This window comes from Lepisosteus platostomus, unplaced genomic scaffold, assembly GCF_059453375.1.
Source record: "Lepisosteus platostomus isolate fLepPlt1 unplaced genomic scaffold, fLepPlt1.hap1 Scaffold_54_H1, whole genome shotgun sequence".
NCBI classification, from domain to species: domain Eukaryota; kingdom Metazoa; phylum Chordata; class Actinopteri; order Semionotiformes; family Lepisosteidae; genus Lepisosteus; species Lepisosteus platostomus.
In genome coordinates this window covers 237,501-255,000 of record NW_028291672.1, presented here as the reverse complement: position 1 = coordinate 255,000, position 17,500 = coordinate 237,501, and the positions used below count along the sequence as shown (strand labels likewise).

General features: G+C 48.7%; 23 non-coding genes across 23 annotated transcripts; all 23 read right to left on the bottom strand.

Moving 5' to 3' along the window:
• trnag-gcc (transfer RNA glycine (anticodon GCC)) lies at positions 1-71 on the bottom strand. Its single transcript has one exon. It is a non-coding gene; the product is annotated as a tRNA-Gly (tRNA).
• A 213-nt stretch (positions 72-284) lies between these two features.
• On the bottom strand, positions 285-366 carry trnas-aga (transfer RNA serine (anticodon AGA)). The gene has a single exon. It is a non-coding gene; the product is annotated as a tRNA-Ser (tRNA).
• A 1,270-nt stretch (positions 367-1,636) lies between these two features.
• trnai-aau (transfer RNA isoleucine (anticodon AAU)) lies at positions 1,637-1,710 on the bottom strand. The gene has a single exon. It is a non-coding gene; the product is annotated as a tRNA-Ile (tRNA).
• A 559-nt stretch (positions 1,711-2,269) lies between these two features.
• trnag-gcc (transfer RNA glycine (anticodon GCC)) lies at positions 2,270-2,340 on the bottom strand. The gene has a single exon. It is a non-coding gene; the product is annotated as a tRNA-Gly (tRNA).
• Positions 2,341-2,553: 213 nt separating this feature from the next.
• On the bottom strand, positions 2,554-2,635 carry trnas-aga (transfer RNA serine (anticodon AGA)). Its single transcript has one exon. It is a non-coding gene; the product is annotated as a tRNA-Ser (tRNA).
• Positions 2,636-3,893: 1,258 nt separating this feature from the next.
• On the bottom strand, positions 3,894-3,967 carry trnai-aau (transfer RNA isoleucine (anticodon AAU)). The gene has a single exon. It is a non-coding gene; the product is annotated as a tRNA-Ile (tRNA).
• Positions 3,968-4,526: 559 nt separating this feature from the next.
• Positions 4,527-4,597, bottom strand: trnag-gcc (transfer RNA glycine (anticodon GCC)). The gene has a single exon. It is a non-coding gene; the product is annotated as a tRNA-Gly (tRNA).
• Positions 4,598-4,810: 213 nt separating this feature from the next.
• trnas-aga (transfer RNA serine (anticodon AGA)) lies at positions 4,811-4,892 on the bottom strand. The gene has a single exon. It is a non-coding gene; the product is annotated as a tRNA-Ser (tRNA).
• Positions 4,893-6,162: 1,270 nt separating this feature from the next.
• trnai-aau (transfer RNA isoleucine (anticodon AAU)) lies at positions 6,163-6,236 on the bottom strand. Its single transcript has one exon. It is a non-coding gene; the product is annotated as a tRNA-Ile (tRNA).
• A 559-nt stretch (positions 6,237-6,795) lies between these two features.
• On the bottom strand, positions 6,796-6,866 carry trnag-gcc (transfer RNA glycine (anticodon GCC)). Its single transcript has one exon. It is a non-coding gene; the product is annotated as a tRNA-Gly (tRNA).
• A 213-nt stretch (positions 6,867-7,079) lies between these two features.
• On the bottom strand, positions 7,080-7,161 carry trnas-aga (transfer RNA serine (anticodon AGA)). The gene has a single exon. It is a non-coding gene; the product is annotated as a tRNA-Ser (tRNA).
• Positions 7,162-8,431: 1,270 nt separating this feature from the next.
• Positions 8,432-8,505, bottom strand: trnai-aau (transfer RNA isoleucine (anticodon AAU)). The gene has a single exon. It is a non-coding gene; the product is annotated as a tRNA-Ile (tRNA).
• Positions 8,506-9,064: 559 nt separating this feature from the next.
• trnag-gcc (transfer RNA glycine (anticodon GCC)) lies at positions 9,065-9,135 on the bottom strand. Its single transcript has one exon. It is a non-coding gene; the product is annotated as a tRNA-Gly (tRNA).
• A 213-nt stretch (positions 9,136-9,348) lies between these two features.
• On the bottom strand, positions 9,349-9,430 carry trnas-aga (transfer RNA serine (anticodon AGA)). Its single transcript has one exon. It is a non-coding gene; the product is annotated as a tRNA-Ser (tRNA).
• A 1,270-nt stretch (positions 9,431-10,700) lies between these two features.
• trnai-aau (transfer RNA isoleucine (anticodon AAU)) lies at positions 10,701-10,774 on the bottom strand. The gene has a single exon. It is a non-coding gene; the product is annotated as a tRNA-Ile (tRNA).
• Positions 10,775-11,333: 559 nt separating this feature from the next.
• On the bottom strand, positions 11,334-11,404 carry trnag-gcc (transfer RNA glycine (anticodon GCC)). Its single transcript has one exon. It is a non-coding gene; the product is annotated as a tRNA-Gly (tRNA).
• A 213-nt stretch (positions 11,405-11,617) lies between these two features.
• trnas-aga (transfer RNA serine (anticodon AGA)) lies at positions 11,618-11,699 on the bottom strand. Its single transcript has one exon. It is a non-coding gene; the product is annotated as a tRNA-Ser (tRNA).
• Positions 11,700-12,969: 1,270 nt separating this feature from the next.
• On the bottom strand, positions 12,970-13,043 carry trnai-aau (transfer RNA isoleucine (anticodon AAU)). Its single transcript has one exon. It is a non-coding gene; the product is annotated as a tRNA-Ile (tRNA).
• Positions 13,044-13,602: 559 nt separating this feature from the next.
• trnag-gcc (transfer RNA glycine (anticodon GCC)) lies at positions 13,603-13,673 on the bottom strand. The gene has a single exon. It is a non-coding gene; the product is annotated as a tRNA-Gly (tRNA).
• Positions 13,674-13,886: 213 nt separating this feature from the next.
• On the bottom strand, positions 13,887-13,968 carry trnas-aga (transfer RNA serine (anticodon AGA)). Its single transcript has one exon. It is a non-coding gene; the product is annotated as a tRNA-Ser (tRNA).
• A 1,270-nt stretch (positions 13,969-15,238) lies between these two features.
• On the bottom strand, positions 15,239-15,312 carry trnai-aau (transfer RNA isoleucine (anticodon AAU)). The gene has a single exon. It is a non-coding gene; the product is annotated as a tRNA-Ile (tRNA).
• Positions 15,313-15,871: 559 nt separating this feature from the next.
• trnag-gcc (transfer RNA glycine (anticodon GCC)) lies at positions 15,872-15,942 on the bottom strand. The gene has a single exon. It is a non-coding gene; the product is annotated as a tRNA-Gly (tRNA).
• A 213-nt stretch (positions 15,943-16,155) lies between these two features.
• On the bottom strand, positions 16,156-16,237 carry trnas-aga (transfer RNA serine (anticodon AGA)). Its single transcript has one exon. It is a non-coding gene; the product is annotated as a tRNA-Ser (tRNA).
• Positions 16,238-17,500: the final 1,263 nt, after the last annotated feature.

The following is a 17,500-nucleotide window of genomic DNA, read 5'->3' as shown; positions in this document are numbered from 1 at the left end:
TGCATTGGCCGGGAATCGAACCCAAGCCTCCCGCGTGGCAGGCGAGAATTCTACCACTGAACCACCAATGCTCAGTGCCTGGGCCTTCAAAAAAGACGCTTTTTTGGTGCTCTGTGCAAAACGCGTCGACATCTGCTTCCAGCTGCAAAATGCCATTCGCGGACGCTGAAGAACTTATTTCCAAGGCAGCGGGTACAAGCGATTGGGCGTTTTAAAACCACCAGGAACAGCAAAGAGGCGCGCTTCTTTGCTTGCGCCGAAACACACCGCCTGGAGGCGGATAACGTAGTCGGCAGGATTCGAACCTGCGCGGGGAGACCCCAATGGATTTCTAGTCTATCGCCTTAACCACTCGGCCACGACTACAGCAAGCCCCACTGCCGCTGCGTTCTTGCTACAATCTTACCTGGATCGCGAGGCGCCGGCGGAAGCCTATTTCAAAGTCGTTCTCCGTTTCAAAAAAACATTTCCAAAATACAAGCCTTGCAGACAGACACGCCTCAGAGGACTTAAGGGTGGCTTCATGTCGGAATGATAAAGTCTCCCCGTCCGGACATGAAAATGCCACTTTGTTACACACAAAAAAAGAATCAACAACAGAGAAATGCCCACAAGCATTTGAAAAGCCGCACCACGTCGCACTTGAAATAGCTCTTACATTAGTGGTAGACGCAGGAATCGCCTTTTTATTTACGCTCTTACCAACGCGATGGAAAGCAAAACAAAGCAAAGCAGAGCAAAACAAAACGAACAAACGAAAACCTTGCGTATAACGCCGTTACGTGCCCAAGCGGTATTGTACATCATCCTAGCACTGCACCCCGGGGCGTACGGTATATGGGAACGAGCACACGCCACGAATCGTCTCGAATCACTCCCTACAGCTGTAAGGCGCCTTGAAGCGTGCACCCCCAACATTCTTCTTTGCGCATGTGTGAAAGGTAAACTCTTGAGCAGACTCTGAACCAGCTCTAAGGAAACTAATCCGATTAGACGTTACTTTGACTCATCTTTTTACGCTCAGTGCTGGATTGCTCAAACTCCAGCTAGGGTTAGGGTTAGCATTCCCACGCTACTTAGACACTTTGTTTACGCTCAGTGCTGGATTTTGGGAACTTCAGGATGAGTGGGAATTTTCTCCTATCTGTCAATTCTGTTTTGTTTTGGAGACTCTTGGCTGCCTATGTTGTACAGTGCAGCGTGAAGGAAACATTTTCCAAAACTGTGTCAGCTCAAAAGTTGTAAGAAAACCTCTCCAGCTGCTTTAACTCTCTTCATTTTTGTCATTTAATGTGACACTCGATGTATAACTGGAGCCTCACATATGCAAATGGTGAGGCTCCAGTTCGACACCCAGTTCGACACCACTTTACAGTATATGACAAAAGCATGGCAGACTGTGCCGGACCGGCAGATAACTTCCGCTTATTTTTACCATATTAAACATTGGAAATCCTCCCACTTGTATTTGTGACACTTGATTTTGGCTCCACCTAAGACACTCTTAAATCTTCAAACACTTTTCTCTTCTCCCGCAACACTCTTGTCTGTCGGCACTATGTGGCAGCGTTGCATGACAACCCCTCTCACCACGGAAAGGAACCTAACAGCTTTGGTAAGAGAGGAGAAAAGGACCTGGCCAGTACGGGGATCGAACCCGTGACCTTGGCGTTATTAGCACCACGCTCGAACCAACTGAGCTAACCGGCCTCACAACAGTGCTCCTCTCTGTGCTGCAAAAAATCGAACTCAGGGAATTTCTTTTGTCCTCCTTTGAATAGAAAGCCGTGTAATTCAGTGTACGGGCTTTCTCGTGCAGTTTCATGGTTCTTGTAACCCAAATCCTACACTGGCCTGAAGTGCCCCCCCATTTCACAGCATTTTTCAGCTGATTTAAAATGTACCTAAAGGAGAAGCATTATTGAAGACCATCAATGACCAAGAGCTTTTGTCAAAGGTTTTGGTGGTCATTTTGAATGACCACAGAGCGCTGTGACCTCGGTTTTACATCTCATCCAAAAGACAGCGCCCTTTTACAACACAGCATCTCCGTCACTATACTGGGGCATTGGGACCCGCACAGACCTCAGGGTGAGCGCCCCACCGCCGGCACCATTAACACCGCTTCCAGCTGGAAGCTTTGTTTTTCCCTGTAGCTCACCCTCATCCGGGTACTGACCTGGCTCACACCTGCTTAGCTTCAGTGGGTTTTTTGAGTTGCGAGTTGCAAGGGGATGCAAGTGATGGAGCCGCTCGCTGCAAAAGCCACTGCATTGGCCGGGAATCGAACCCGAGCCTCCCGCGTGGCAGGCGAGAATTCTACCACTGAACCACCAATGCTCAGTGCCTGGGCCTTCAAAAAAGACGCTTTTTTGGTGCTCTGTGGAAAACGCGTCGACATCTGCTTCCAGCTGCAAAATGCCATTCGCGGACGCTGAAGAACTTATTTCCAAGGCAGCGGGTACAAGCGATTGGGCGTTTTAAAACCACCAGGAACAGCAAAGAGGCGCGCTTCTTTGCTTGCGCCGAAACACACCGCCTGGAGGCGGATAACGTAGTCGGCAGGATTCGAACCTGCGCGGGGAGACCCCAATGGATTTCTAGTCCATCGCCTTAACCACTCGGCCACGACTACAGCAAGCCCCACTGCCGCTGCGTTCTTGCTACAATCTTACCTGGATCGCGAGGCGCCGGCGGAAGCCTATTTCAAAGTCGTTCTCCGTTTCAAAAAAACATTTCCAAAATACAAGCCTTGCAGACAGACACGCCTCAGAGGACTTAAGGGTGGCTTCATGTCGGAATGATAAAGTCTCCCCGTCCGGACATGAAAATGCCACTTTGTTACACACAAAAAAAGAATCAACAACAGAGAAATGCCCACAAGCATTTGAAAAGCCGCACCACGTCGCACTTGAAATAGCTCTTACATTAGTGGTAGACGCAGGAATCGCCTTTTTATTTACGCTCTTACCAACGCGATGGAAAGCAAAACAAAGCAAAGCAGAGCAAAACAAAACGAACAAACGAAAACCTTGCGTATAACGCCGTTACGTGCCCAAGCGGTATTGTACATCATCCTAGCACTGCACCCCGGGGCGTACGGTATATGGGAACGAGCACACGCCACGAATCGTCTCGAATCACTCCCTACAGCTGTAAGGCGCCTTGAAGCGTGCACCCCCAACATTCTTCTTTGCGCATGTGTGAAAGGTAAACTCTTGAGCAGACTCTGAACCAGCTCTAAGGAAACTAATCCGATTAGACGTTACTTTGACTCATCTTTTTACGCTCAGTGCTGGATTGCTCAAACTCCAGCTAGGGTTAGGGTTAGCATTCCCACGCTACTTAGACACTTTGTTTACGCTCAGTGCTGGATTTTGGGAACTTCAGGATGAGTGGGAATTTTCTCCTATCTGTCAATTCTGTTTTGTTTTGGAGACTCTTGGCTGCCTATGTTGTACAGTGCAGCGTGAAGGAAACATTTTCCAAAACTGTGTCAGCTCAAAAGTTGTAAGAAAACCTCTCCAGCTGCTTTAACTCTCTTCATTTTTGTCATTTAATGTGACACTCGATGTATAACTGGAGCCTCACATATGCAAATGGTGAGGCTCCAGTTCGACACCACTTTACAGTATATGACAAAAACATGGCAGACTGTGCCGGACCGGCAGATAACTTCCGCTTATTTTTACCATATTAAACATTGGAAATCCTCCCACTTGTATTTGTGACACTTGATTTTGGCTCCACCTAAGACACTCTTAAATCTTCAAACACTTTTCTCTTCTCCCGCAACACTCTTGTCTGTCGGCACTATGTGGCAGCGTTGCATGACAACCCCTCTCACCACGGAAAGGAACCTAACAGCTTTGGTAAGAGAGGAGAAAAGGACCTGGCCAGTACGGGGATCGAACCCGTGACCTTGGCGTTATTAGCACCACGCTCGAACCAACTGAGCTAACCGGCCTCACAACAGTGCTCCTCTCTGTGCTGCAAAAAATCGAACTCAGGGAATTTCTTTTGTCCTCCTTTGAATAGAAAGCCGTGTAATTCAGTGTACGGGCTTTCTCGTGCAGTTTCATGGTTCTTGTAACCCAAATCCTACACTGGCCTGAAGTGCCCCCCCATTTCACAGCATTTTTCAGCTGATTTAAAATGTACCTAAAGGAGAAGCATTATTGAAGACCATCAATGACCAAGAGCTTTTGTCAAAGGTTTTGGTGGTCATTTTGAATGACCACAGAGCGCTGTGACCTCGGTTTTACATCTCATCCAAAAGACAGCGCCCTTTTACAACACAGCATCTCCGTCACTATACTGGGGCATTGGGACCCGCACAGACCTCAGGGTGAGCGCCCCACCGCCGGCACCATTAACACCGCTTCCAGCTGGAAGCTTTGTTTTTCCCTGTAGCTCACCCTCATCCGGGTACTGACCTGGCTCACACCTGCTTAGCTTCAGTGGGTTTTTTGAGTTGCGAGTTGCAAGGGGATGCAAGTGATGGAGCCGCTCGCTGCAAAAGGCCCTGCATTGGCCGGGAATCGAACCCGAGCCTCCCGCGTGGCAGGCGAGAATTCTACCACTGAACCACCAATGCTCAGTGCCTGGGCCTTCAAAAAAGACGCTTTTTTGGTGCTCTGTGGAAAACGCGTCGACATCTGCTTCCAGCTGCAAAATGCCATTCGCGGACGCTGAAGAACTTATTTCCAAGGCAGCGGGTACAAGCGATTGGGCGTTTTAAAACCACCAGGAACAGCAAAGAGGCGCGCTTCTTTGCTTGCGCCGAAACACACCGACTGGAGGCGGATAACGTAGTCGGCAGGATTCGAACCTGCGCGGGGAGACCCCAATGGATTTCTAGTCCATCGCCTTAACCACTCGGCCACGACTACAGCAAGCCCCACTGCCGCTGCGTTCTTGCTACAATCTTACCTGGATCGCGAGGCGCCGGCGGAAGCCTATTTCAAAGTCGTTCTCCGTTTCAAAAAAACATTTCCAAAATACAAGCCTTGCAGACAGACACGCCTCAGAGGACTTAAGGGTGGCTTCATGTCGGAATGATAAAGTCTCCCCGTCCGGACATGAAAATGCCACTTTGTTACACACAAAAAAAGAATCAACAACAGAGAAATGCCCACAAGCATTTGAAAAGCCGCACCACGTCGCACTTGAAATAGCTCTTACATTAGTGGTAGACGCAGGAATCGCCTTTTTATTTACGCTCTTACCAACGCGATGGAAAGCAAAACAAAGCAAAGCAGAGCAAAACAAAACGAACAAACGAAAACCTTGCGTATAACGCCGTTACGTGCCCAAGCGGTATTGTACATCATCCTAGCACTGCACCCCGGGGCGTACGGTATATGGGAACGAGCACACGCCACGAATCGTCTCGAATCACTCCCTACAGCTGTAAGGCGCCTTGAAGCGTGCACCCCCAACATTCTTCTTTGCGCATGTGTGAAAGGTAAACTCTTGAGCAGACTCTGAACCAGCTCTAAGGAAACTAATCCGATTAGACGTTACTTTGACTCATCTTTTTACGCTCAGTGCTGGATTGCTCAAACTCCAGCTAGGGTTAGGGTTAGCATTCCCACGCTACTTAGACACTTTGTTTACGCTCAGTGCTGGATTTTGGGAACTTCAGGATGAGTGGGAATTTTCTCCTATCTGTCAATTCTGTTTTGTTTTGGAGACTCTTGGCTGCCTATGTTGTACAGTGCAGCGTGAAGGAAACATTTTCCAAAACTGTGTCAGCTCAAAAGTTGTAAGAAAACCTCTCCAGCTGCTTTAACTCTCTTCATTTTTGTCATTTAATGTGACACTCGATGTATAACTGGAGCCTCACATATGCAAATGGTGAGGCTCCAGTTCGACACCCAGTTCGACACCACTTTACAGTATATGACAAAAGCATGGCAGACTGTGCCGGACCGGCAGATAACTTCCGCTTATTTTTACCATATTAAACATTGGAAATCCTCCCACTTGTATTTGTGACACTTGATTTTGGCTCCACCTAAGACACTCTTAAATCTTCAAACACTTTTCTCTTCTCCCGCAACACTCTTGTCTGTCGGCACTATGTGGCAGCGTTGCATGACAACCCCTCTCACCACGGAAAGGAACCTAACAGCTTTGGTAAGAGAGGAGAAAAGGACCTGGCCAGTACGGGGATCGAACCCGTGACCTTGGCGTTATTAGCACCACGCTCGAACCAACTGAGCTAACCGGCCTCACAACAGTGCTCCTCTCTGTGCTGCAAAAAATCGAACTCAGGGAATTTCTTTTGTCCTCCTTTGAATAGAAAGCCGTGTAATTCAGTGTACGGGCTTTCTCGTGCAGTTTCATGGTTCTTGTAACCCAAATCCTACACTGGCCTGAAGTGCCCCCCCATTTCACAGCATTTTTCAGCTGATTTAAAATGTACCTAAAGGAGAAGCATTATTGAAGACCATCAATGACCAAGAGCTTTTGTCAAAGGTTTTGGTGGTCATTTTGAATGACCACAGAGCGCTGTGACCTCGGTTTTACATCTCATCCAAAAGACAGCGCCCTTTTACAACACAGCATCTCCGTCACTATACTGGGGCATTGGGACCCGCACAGACCTCAGGGTGAGCGCCCCACCGCCGGCACCATTAACACCGCTTCCAGCTGGAAGCTTTGTTTTTCCCTGTAGCTCACCCTCATCCGGGTACTGACCTGGCTCACACCTGCTTAGCTTCAGTGGGTTTTTTGAGTTGCGAGTTGCAAGGGGATGCAAGTGATGGAGCCGCTCGCTGCAAAAGCCACTGCATTGGCCGGGAATCGAACCCGAGCCTCCCGCGTGGCAGGCGAGAATTCTACCACTGAACCACCAATGCTCAGTGCCTGGGCCTTCAAAAAAGACGCTTTTTTGGTGCTCTGTGGAAAACGCGTCGACATCTGCTTCCAGCTGCAAAATGCCATTCGCGGACGCTGAAGAACTTATTTCCAAGGCAGCGGGTACAAGCGATTGGGCGTTTTAAAACCACCAGGAACAGCAAAGAGGCGCGCTTCTTTGCTTGCGCCGAAACACACCGCCTGGAGGCGGATAACGTAGTCGGCAGGATTCGAACCTGCGCGGGGAGACCCCAATGGATTTCTAGTCCATCGCCTTAACCACTCGGCCACGACTACAGCAAGCCCCACTGCCGCTGCGTTCTTGCTACAATCTTACCTGGATCGCGAGGCGCCGGCGGAAGCCTATTTCAAAGTCGTTCTCCGTTTCAAAAAAACATTTCCAAAATACAAGCCTTGCAGACAGACACGCCTCAGAGGACTTAAGGGTGGCTTCATGTCGGAATGATAAAGTCTCCCCGTCCGGACATGAAAATGCCACTTTGTTACACACAAAAAAAGAATCAACAACAGAGAAATGCCCACAAGCATTTGAAAAGCCGCACCACGTCGCACTTGAAATAGCTCTTACATTAGTGGTAGACGCAGGAATCGCCTTTTTATTTACGCTCTTACCAACGCGATGGAAAGCAAAACAAAGCAAAGCAGAGCAAAACAAAACGAACAAACGAAAACCTTGCGTATAACGCCGTTACGTGCCCAAGCGGTATTGTACATCATCCTAGCACTGCACCCCGGGGCGTACGGTATATGGGAACGAGCACACGCCACGAATCGTCTCGAATCACTCCCTACAGCTGTAAGGCGCCTTGAAGCGTGCACCCCCAACATTCTTCTTTGCGCATGTGTGAAAGGTAAACTCTTGAGCAGACTCTGAACCAGCTCTAAGGAAACTAATCCGATTAGACGTTACTTTGACTCATCTTTTTACGCTCAGTGCTGGATTGCTCAAACTCCAGCTAGGGTTAGGGTTAGCATTCCCACGCTACTTAGACACTTTGTTTACGCTCAGTGCTGGATTTTGGGAACTTCAGGATGAGTGGGAATTTTCTCCTATCTGTCAATTCTGTTTTGTTTTGGAGACTCTTGGCTGCCTATGTTGTACAGTGCAGCGTGAAGGAAACATTTTCCAAAACTGTGTCAGCTCAAAAGTTGTAAGAAAACCTCTCCAGCTGCTTTAACTCTCTTCATTTTTGTCATTTAATGTGACACTCGATGTATAACTGGAGCCTCACATATGCAAATGGTGAGGCTCCAGTTCGACACCCAGTTCGACACCACTTTACAGTATATGACAAAAGCATGGCAGACTGTGCCGGACCGGCAGATAACTTCCGCTTATTTTTACCATATTAAACATTGGAAATCCTCCCACTTGTATTTGTGACACTTGATTTTGGCTCCACCTAAGACACTCTTAAATCTTCAAACACTTTTCTCTTCTCCCGCAACACTCTTGTCTGTCGGCACTATGTGGCAGCGTTGCATGACAACCCCTCTCACCACGGAAAGGAACCTAACAGCTTTGGTAAGAGAGGAGAAAAGGACCTGGCCAGTACGGGGATCGAACCCGTGACCTTGGCGTTATTAGCACCACGCTCGAACCAACTGAGCTAACCGGCCTCACAACAGTGCTCCTCTCTGTGCTGCAAAAAATCGAACTCAGGGAATTTCTTTTGTCCTCCTTTGAATAGAAAGCCGTGTAATTCAGTGTACGGGCTTTCTCGTGCAGTTTCATGGTTCTTGTAACCCAAATCCTACACTGGCCTGAAGTGCCCCCCCATTTCACAGCATTTTTCAGCTGATTTAAAATGTACCTAAAGGAGAAGCATTATTGAAGACCATCAATGACCAAGAGCTTTTGTCAAAGGTTTTGGTGGTCATTTTGAATGACCACAGAGCGCTGTGACCTCGGTTTTACATCTCATCCAAAAGACAGCGCCCTTTTACAACACAGCATCTCCGTCACTATACTGGGGCACTGGGACCCGCACAGACCTCAGGGTGAGCGCCCCACCGCCGGCACCATTAACACCGCTTCCAGCTGGAAGCTTTGTTTTTCCCTGTAGCTCACCCTCATCCGGGTACTGACCTGGCTCACACCTGCTTAGCTTCAGTGGGTTTTTTGAGTTGCGAGTTGCAAGGGGATGCAAGTGATGGAGCCGCTCGCTGCAAAAGCCACTGCATTGGCCGGGAATCGAACCCGAGCCTCCCGCGTGGCAGGCGAGAATTCTACCACTGAACCACCAATGCTCAGTGCCTGGGCCTTCAAAAAAGACGCTTTTTTGGTGCTCTGTGGAAAACGCGTCGACATCTGCTTCCAGCTGCAAAATGCCATTCGCGGACGCTGAAGAACTTATTTCCAAGGCAGCGGGTACAAGCGATTGGGCGTTTTAAAACCACCAGGAACAGCAAAGAGGCGCGCTTCTTTGCTTGCGCCGAAACACACCGCCTGGAGGCGGATAACGTAGTCGGCAGGATTCGAACCTGCGCGGGGAGACCCCAATGGATTTCTAGTCCATCGCCTTAACCACTCGGCCACGACTACAGCAAGCCCCACTGCCGCTGCGTTCTTGCTACAATCTTACGTGGATCGCGAGGCGCCGGCGGAAGCCTATTTCAAAGTCGTTCTCCGTTTCAAAAAAACATTTCCAAAATACAAGCCTTGCAGACAGACACGCCTCAGAGGACTTAAGGGTGGCTTCATGTCGGAATGATAAAGTCTCCCCGTCCGGACATGAAAATGCCACTTTGTTACACACAAAAAAAGAATCAACAACAGAGAAATGCCCACAAGCATTTGAAAAGCCGCACCACGTCGCACTTGAAATAGCTCTTACATTAGTGGTAGACGCAGGAATCGCCTTTTTATTTACGCTCTTACCAACGCGATGGAAAGCAAAACAAAGCAAAGCAGAGCAAAACAAAACGAACAAACGAAAACCTTGCGTATAACGCCGTTACGTGCCCAAGCGGTATTGTACATCATCCTAGCACTGCACCCCGGGGCGTACGGTATATGGGAACGAGCACACGCCACGAATCGTCTCGAATCACTCCCTACAGCTGTAAGGCGCCTTGAAGCGTGCACCCCCAACATTCTTCTTTGCGCATGTGTGAAAGGTAAACTCTTGAGCAGACTCTGAACCAGCTCTAAGGAAACTAATCCGATTAGACGTTACTTTGACTCATCTTTTTACGCTCAGTGCTGGATTGCTCAAACTCCAGCTAGGGTTAGGGTTAGCATTCCCACGCTACTTAGACACTTTGTTTACGCTCAGTGCTGGATTTTGGGAACTTCAGGATGAGTGGGAATTTTCTCCTATCTGTCAATTCTGTTTTGTTTTGGAGACTCTTGGCTGCCTATGTTGTACAGTGCAGCGTGAAGGAAACATTTTCCAAAACTGTGTCAGCTCAAAAGTTGTAAGAAAACCTCTCCAGCTGCTTTAACTCTCTTCATTTTTGTCATTTAATGTGACACTCGATGTATAACTGGAGCCTCACATATGCAAATGGTGAGGCTCCAGTTCGACACCCAGTTCGACACCACTTTACAGTATATGACAAAAGCATGGCAGACTGTGCCGGACCGGCAGATAACTTCCGCTTATTTTTACCATATTAAACATTGGAAATCCTCCCACTTGTATTTGTGACACTTGATTTTGGCTCCACCTAAGACACTCTTAAATCTTCAAACACTTTTCTCTTCTCCCGCAACACTCTTGTCTGTCGGCACTATGTGGCAGCGTTGCATGACAACCCCTCTCACCACGGAAAGGAAACTAACAGCTTTGGTAAGAGAGGAGAAAAGGACCTGGCCAGTACGGGGCTCGAACCCGTGACCTCGGCGTTATTAGCACCACGCTCGAACCAACTGAGCTAACCGGCCTCACAACAGTGCTCCTCTCTGTGCTGCAAAAAATCGAACTCAGGGAATTTCTTTTGTCCTCCTTTGAATAGAAAGCCGTGTAATTCAGTGTACGGGCTTTCTCGTGCAGTTTCATGGTTCTTGTAACCCAAATCCTACACTGGCCTGAAGTGCCCCCCCATTTCACAGCATTTTTCAGCTGATTTAAAATGTACCTAAAGGAGAAGCATTATTGAAGACCATCAATTACCAAGAGCTTTTGTCAAAGGTTTTGGTGGTCATTTTGAATGACCACAGAGCGCTGTGACCTCGGTTTTACATCTCATCCAAAAGACAGCGCCCTTTTACAACACAGCATCTCCGTCACTATACTGGGGCACTGGGACCCGCACAGACCTCAGGGTGAGCGCCCCACCGCCGGCACCATTAACACCGCTTCCAGCTGGAAGCTTTGTTTTCCCCTGTAGCTCACCCTCATCCGGGTACTGACCTGGCTCACACCTGCTTAGCTTCAGTGGGTTTTTTGAGTTGCGAGTTGCAAGGGGATGCAAGTGATGGAGCCGCTCGCTGCAAAAGCCACTGCATTGGCCGGGAATCGAACCCGAGCCTCCCGCGTGGCAGGCGAGAATTCTACCACTGAACCACCAATGCTCAGTGCCTGGGCCTTCAAAAAAGACGCTTTTTTGGTGCTCTGTGGAAAACGCGTCGACATCTGCTTCCAGCTGCAAAATGCCATTCGCGGACGCTGAAGAACTTATTTCCAAGGCAGCGGGTACAAGCGATTGGGCGTTTTAAAACCACCAGGAACAGCAAAGAGGCGCGCTTCTTTGCTTGCGCCGAAACACACCGCCTGGAGGCGGATAACGTAGTCGGCAGGATTCGAACCTGCGCGGGGAGACCCCAATGGATTTCTAGTCCATCGCCTTAACCACTCGGCCACGACTACAGCAAGCCCCACTGCCGCTGCGTTCTTGCTACAATCTTACGTGGATCGCGAGGCGCCGGCGGAAGCCTATTTCAAAGTCGTTCTCCGTTTCAAAAAAACATTTCCAAAATACAAGCCTTGCAGACAGACACGCCTCAGAGGACTTAAGGGTGGCTTCATGTCGGAATGATAAAGTCTCCCCGTCCGGACATGAAAATGCCACTTTGTTACACACAAAAAAAGAATCAACAACAGAGAAATGCCCACAAGCATTTGAAAAGCCGCACCACGTCGCACTTGAAATAGCTCTTACATTAGTGGTAGACGCAGGAATCGCCTTTTTATTTACGCTCTTACCAACGCGATGGAAAGCAAAACAAAGCAAAGCAGAGCAAAACAAAACGAACAAACGAAAACCTTGCGTATAACGCCGTTACGTGCCCAAGCGGTATTGTACATCATCCTAGCACTGCACCCCGGGGCGTACGGTATATGGGAACGAGCACACGCCACGAATCGTCTCGAATCACTCCCTACAGCTGTAAGGCGCCTTGAAGCGTGCACCCCCAACATTCTTCTTTGCGCATGTGTGAAAGGTAAACTCTTGAGCAGACTCTGAACCAGCTCTAAGGAAACTAATCCGATTAGACGTTACTTTGACTCATCTTTTTACGCTCAGTGCTGGATTGCTCAAACTCCAGCTAGGGTTAGGGTTAGCATTCCCACGCTACTTAGACACTTTGTTTACGCTCAGTGCTGGATTTTGGGAACTTCAGGATGAGTGGGAATTTTCTCCTATCTGTCAATTCTGTTTTGTTTTGGAGACTCTTGGCTGCCTATGTTGTACAGTGCAGCGTGAAGGAAACATTTTCCAAAACTGTGTCAGCTCAAAAGTTGTAAGAAAACCTCTCCAGCTGCTTTAACTCTCTTCATTTTTGTCATTTAATGTGACACTCGATGTATAACTGGAGCCTCACATATGCAAATGGTGAGGCTCCAGTTCGACACCCAGTTCGACACCACTTTACAGTATATGACAAAAGCATGGCAGACTGTGCCGGACCGGCAGATAACTTCCGCTTATTTTTACCATATTAAACATTGGAAATCCTCCCACTTGTATTTGTGACACTTGATTTTGGCTCCACCTAAGACACTCTTAAATCTTCAAACACTTTTCTCTTCTCCCGCAACACTCTTGTCTGTCGGCACTATGTGGCAGCGTTGCATGACAACCCCTCTCACCACGGAAAGGAAACTAACAGCTTTGGTAAGAGAGGAGAAAAGGACCTGGCCAGTACGGGGCTCGAACCCGTGACCTCGGCGTTATTAGCACCACGCTCGAACCAACTGAGCTAACCGGCCTCACAACAGTGCTCCTCTCTGTGCTGCAAAAAATCGAACTCAGGGAATTTCTTTTGTCCTCCTTTGAATAGAAAGCCGTGTAATTCAGTGTACGGGCTTTCTCGTGCAGTTTCATGGTTCTTGTAACCCAAATCCTACACTGGCCTGAAGTGCCCCCCCATTTCACAGCATTTTTCAGCTGATTTAAAATGTACCTAAAGGAGAAGCATTATTGAAGACCATCAATTACCAAGAGCTTTTGTCAAAGGTTTTGGTGGTCATTTTGAATGACCACAGAGCGCTGTGACCTCGGTTTTACATCTCATCCAAAAGACAGCGCCCTTTTACAACACAGCATCTCCGTCACTATACTGGGGCATTGGGACCCGCACAGACCTCAGGGTGAGCGCCCCACCGCCGGCACCATTAACACCGCTTCCAGCTGGAAGCTTTGTTTTCCCCTGTAGCTCACCCTCATCCGGGTACTGACCTGGCTCACACCTGCTTAGCTTCAGTGGGTTTTTTGAGTTGCGAGTTGCAAGGGGATGCAAGTGATGGAGCCGCTCGCTGCAAAAGCCACTGCATTGGCCGGGAATCGAACCCGAGCCTCCCGCGTGGCAGGCGAGAATTCTACCACTGAACCACCAATGCTCAGTGCCTGGGCCTTCAAAAAAGACGCTTTTTTGGTGCTCTGTGCAAAACGCGTCGACATCTGCTTCCAGCTGCAAAATGCCATTCGCGGACGCTGAAGAACTTATTTCCAAGGCAGCGGGTACAAGCGATTGGGCGTTTTAAAACCACCAGGAACAGCAAAGAGGCGCGCTTCTTTGCTTGCGCCGAAACACACCGACTGGAGGCGGATAACGTAGTCGGCAGGATTCGAACCTGCGCGGGGAGACCCCAATGGATTTCTAGTCCATCGCCTTAACCACTCGGCCACGACTACAGCAAGCCCCACTGTCGCTGCGTTCTTGCTACAATCTTACCTGGATCGCGAGGCGCCGGCGGAAGCCTATTTCAAAGTCGTTCTCCGTTTCAAAAAAACATTTCCAAAATACAAGCCTTGCAGACAGACACGCCTCAGAGGACTTAAGGGTGGCTTCATGTCGGAATGATAAAGTCTCCCCGTCCGGACATGAAAATGCCACTTTGTTACACACAAAAAAAGAATCAACAACAGAGAAATGCCCACAAGCATTTGAAAAGCCGCACCACGTCGCACTTGAAATAGCTCTTACATTAGTGGTAGACGCAGGAATCGCCTTTTTATTTACGCTCTTACCAACGCGATGGAAAGCAAAACAAAGCAAAGCAGAGCAAAACAAAACGAACAAACGAAAACCTTGCATATAACGCCGTTACGTGCCCAAGCGGTATTGTACATCATCCTAGCACTGCACCCCGGGGCGTACGGTATATGGGAACGAGCACACGCCACGAATCGTCTCGAATCACTCCCTACAGCTGTAAGGCGCCTTGAAGCGTGCACCCCCAACATTCTTCTTTGCGCATGTGTGAAAGGTAAACTCTTGAGCAGACTCTGAACCAGCTCTAAGGAAACTAATCCGATTAGACGTTACTTTGACTCATCTTTTTACGCTCAGTGCTGGATTGCTCAAACTCCAGCTAGGGTTAGGGTTAGCATTCCCACGCTACTTAGACACTTTGTTTACGCTCAGTGCTGGATTTTGGGAACTTCAGGATGAGTGGGAATTTTCTCCTATCTGTCAATTCTGTTTTGTTTTGGAGACTCTTGGCTGCCTATGTTGTACAGTGCAGCGTGAAGGAAACATTTTCCAAAACTGTGTCAGCTCAAAAGTTGTAAGAAAACCTCTCCAGCTGCTTTAACTCTCTTCATTTTTGTCATTTAATGTGACACTCGATGTATAACTGGAGCCTCACATATGCAAATGGTGAGGCTCCAGTTCGACACCCAGTTCGACACCACTTTACAGTATATGACAAAAGCATGGCAGACTGTGCCGGACCGGCAGATAACTTCCGCTTATTTTTACCATATTAAACATTGGAAATCCTCCCACTTGTATTTGTGACACTTGATTTTGGCTCCACCTAAGACACTCTTAAATCTTCAAACACTTTTCTCTTCTCCCGCAACACTCTTGTCTGTCGGCACTATGTGGCAGCGTTGCATGACAACCCCTCTCACCACGGAAAGGAACCTAACAGCTTTGGTAAGAGAGGAGAAAAGGACCTGGCCAGTACGGGGATCGAACCCGTGACCTTGGCGTTATTAGCACCACGCTCGAACCAACTGAGCTAACCGGCCTCACAACAGTGCTCCTCTCTGTGCTGCAAAAAATCGAACTCAGGGAATTTCTTTTGTCCTCCTTTGAATAGAAAGCCGTGTAATTCAGTGTATGGGCTTTCTCGTGCAGTTTCATGGTTCTTGTAACCCAAATCCTACACTGGCCTGAAGTGCCCCCCCATTTCACAGCATTTTTCAGCTGATTTAAAATGTACCTAAAGGAGAAGCATTATTGAAGACCATCAATGACCAAGAGCTTTTGTCAAAGGTTTTGGTGGTCATTTTGAATGACCACAGAGCGCTGTGACCTCGGTTTTACATCTCATCCAAAAGACAGCGCCCTTTTACAACACAGCATCTCCGTCACTATACTGGGGCATTGGGACCCGCACAGACCTCAGGGTGAGCGCCCCACCGCCGGCACCATTAACACCGCTTCCAGCTGGAAGCTTTGTTTTCCCCTGTAGCTCACTCTCATCCGGGTACTGACCTGGCTCACACCTGCTTAGCTTCAGTGGGTTTTTTGAGTTGCGAGTTGCAAGGGGATGCAAGTGATGGAGCCGCTCGCTGCAAAAGCCACTGCATTGGCCGGGAATCGAACCCGAGCCTCCCGCGTGGCAGGCGAGAATTCTACCACTGAACCACCAATGCTCAGTGCCTGGGCCTTCAAAAAAGACGCTTTTTTGGTGCTCTGTGCAAAACGCGTCGACATCTGCTTCCAGCTGCAAAATGCCATTCGCGGACGCTGAAGAACTTATTTCCAAGGCAGCGGGTACAAGCGATTGGGCGTTTTAAAACCACCAGGAACAGCAAAGAGGCGCGCTTCTTTGCTTGCGCCGAAACACACCGCCTGGAGGCGGATAACGTAGTCGGCAGGATTCGAACCTGCGCGGGGAAACCCCAATGGATTTCTAGTCCATCGCCTTAACCACTCGGCCACGACTACAGCAAGCCCCACTGCCGCTGCGTTCTTGCTACAATCTTACCTGGATCGCGAGGCGCCGGCGGAAGCCTATTTCAAAGTCGTTCTCCGTTTCAAAAAAACATTTCCAAAATACAAGCCTTGCAGACAGACACGCCTCAGAGGACTTAAGGGTGGCTTCATGTCGGAATGATAAAGTCTCCCCGTCCGGACATGAAAATGCCACTTTGTTACACACAAAAAAAGAATCAACAACAGAGAAATGCCCACAAGCATTTGAAAAGCCGCACCACGTCGCACTTGAAATAGCTCTTACATTAGTGGTAGACGCAGGAATCGCCTTTTTATTTACGCTCTTACCAATGCGATGGAAAGCAAAACAAAGCAAAGCAGAGCAAAACAAAACGAACAAACGAAAACCTTGCGTATAACGCCGTTACGTGCCCAAGCGGTATTGTACATCATCCTAGCACTGCACCCCGGGGCGTACGGTATATGGGAACGAGCACACGCCACGAATCGTCTCGAATCACTCCCTACAGCTGTAAGGTGCCTTGAAGCGTGCACCCCCAACATTCTTCTTTGCGCATGTGTGAAAGGTAAACTCTTGAGCAGACTCTGAACCAGCTCTAAGGAAACTAATCCGATTAGACGTTACTTTGACTCATCTTTTTACGCTCAGTGCTGGATTGCTCAAACTCCAGCTAGGGTTAGGGTTAGCATTCCCACGCTACTTAGACACTTTGTTTACGCTCAGTGCTGGATTTTGGGAACTTCAGGATGAGTGGGAATTTTCTCCTATCTGTCAATTCTGTTTTGTTTTGGAGACTCTTGGCTGCCTATGTTGTACAGTGCAGCGTGAAGGAAACATTTTCCAAAACTGTGTCAGCTCAAAAGTTGTAAGAAAACCTCTCCAGCTGCTTTAACTCTCTTCATTTTTGTCATTTAATGTGACACTCGATGTATAACTGGAGCCTCACATATGCAAATGGTGAGGCTCCAGTTCGACACCCAGTTCGACACCACTTTACAGTATATGACAAAAGCATGGCAGACTGTGCCGGACCGGCAGATAACTTCCGCTTATTTTTACCATATTGTAACGCAACGGGGGCTCATGCGGGCGCCCTTGCTGCATCTGGTCGGCCCAAAGTATAGGTGGCTCGAACCCGGGACTTCCGCGTCTCTCTGCAGCGACCTAGCCCCGTGAGCTAAAGAGAGATCTCTCCACAGCCCAGTAGCTCTGGTCCTGCTATCACAGGGAAGGGCGGTGACGTCACCCGCTCT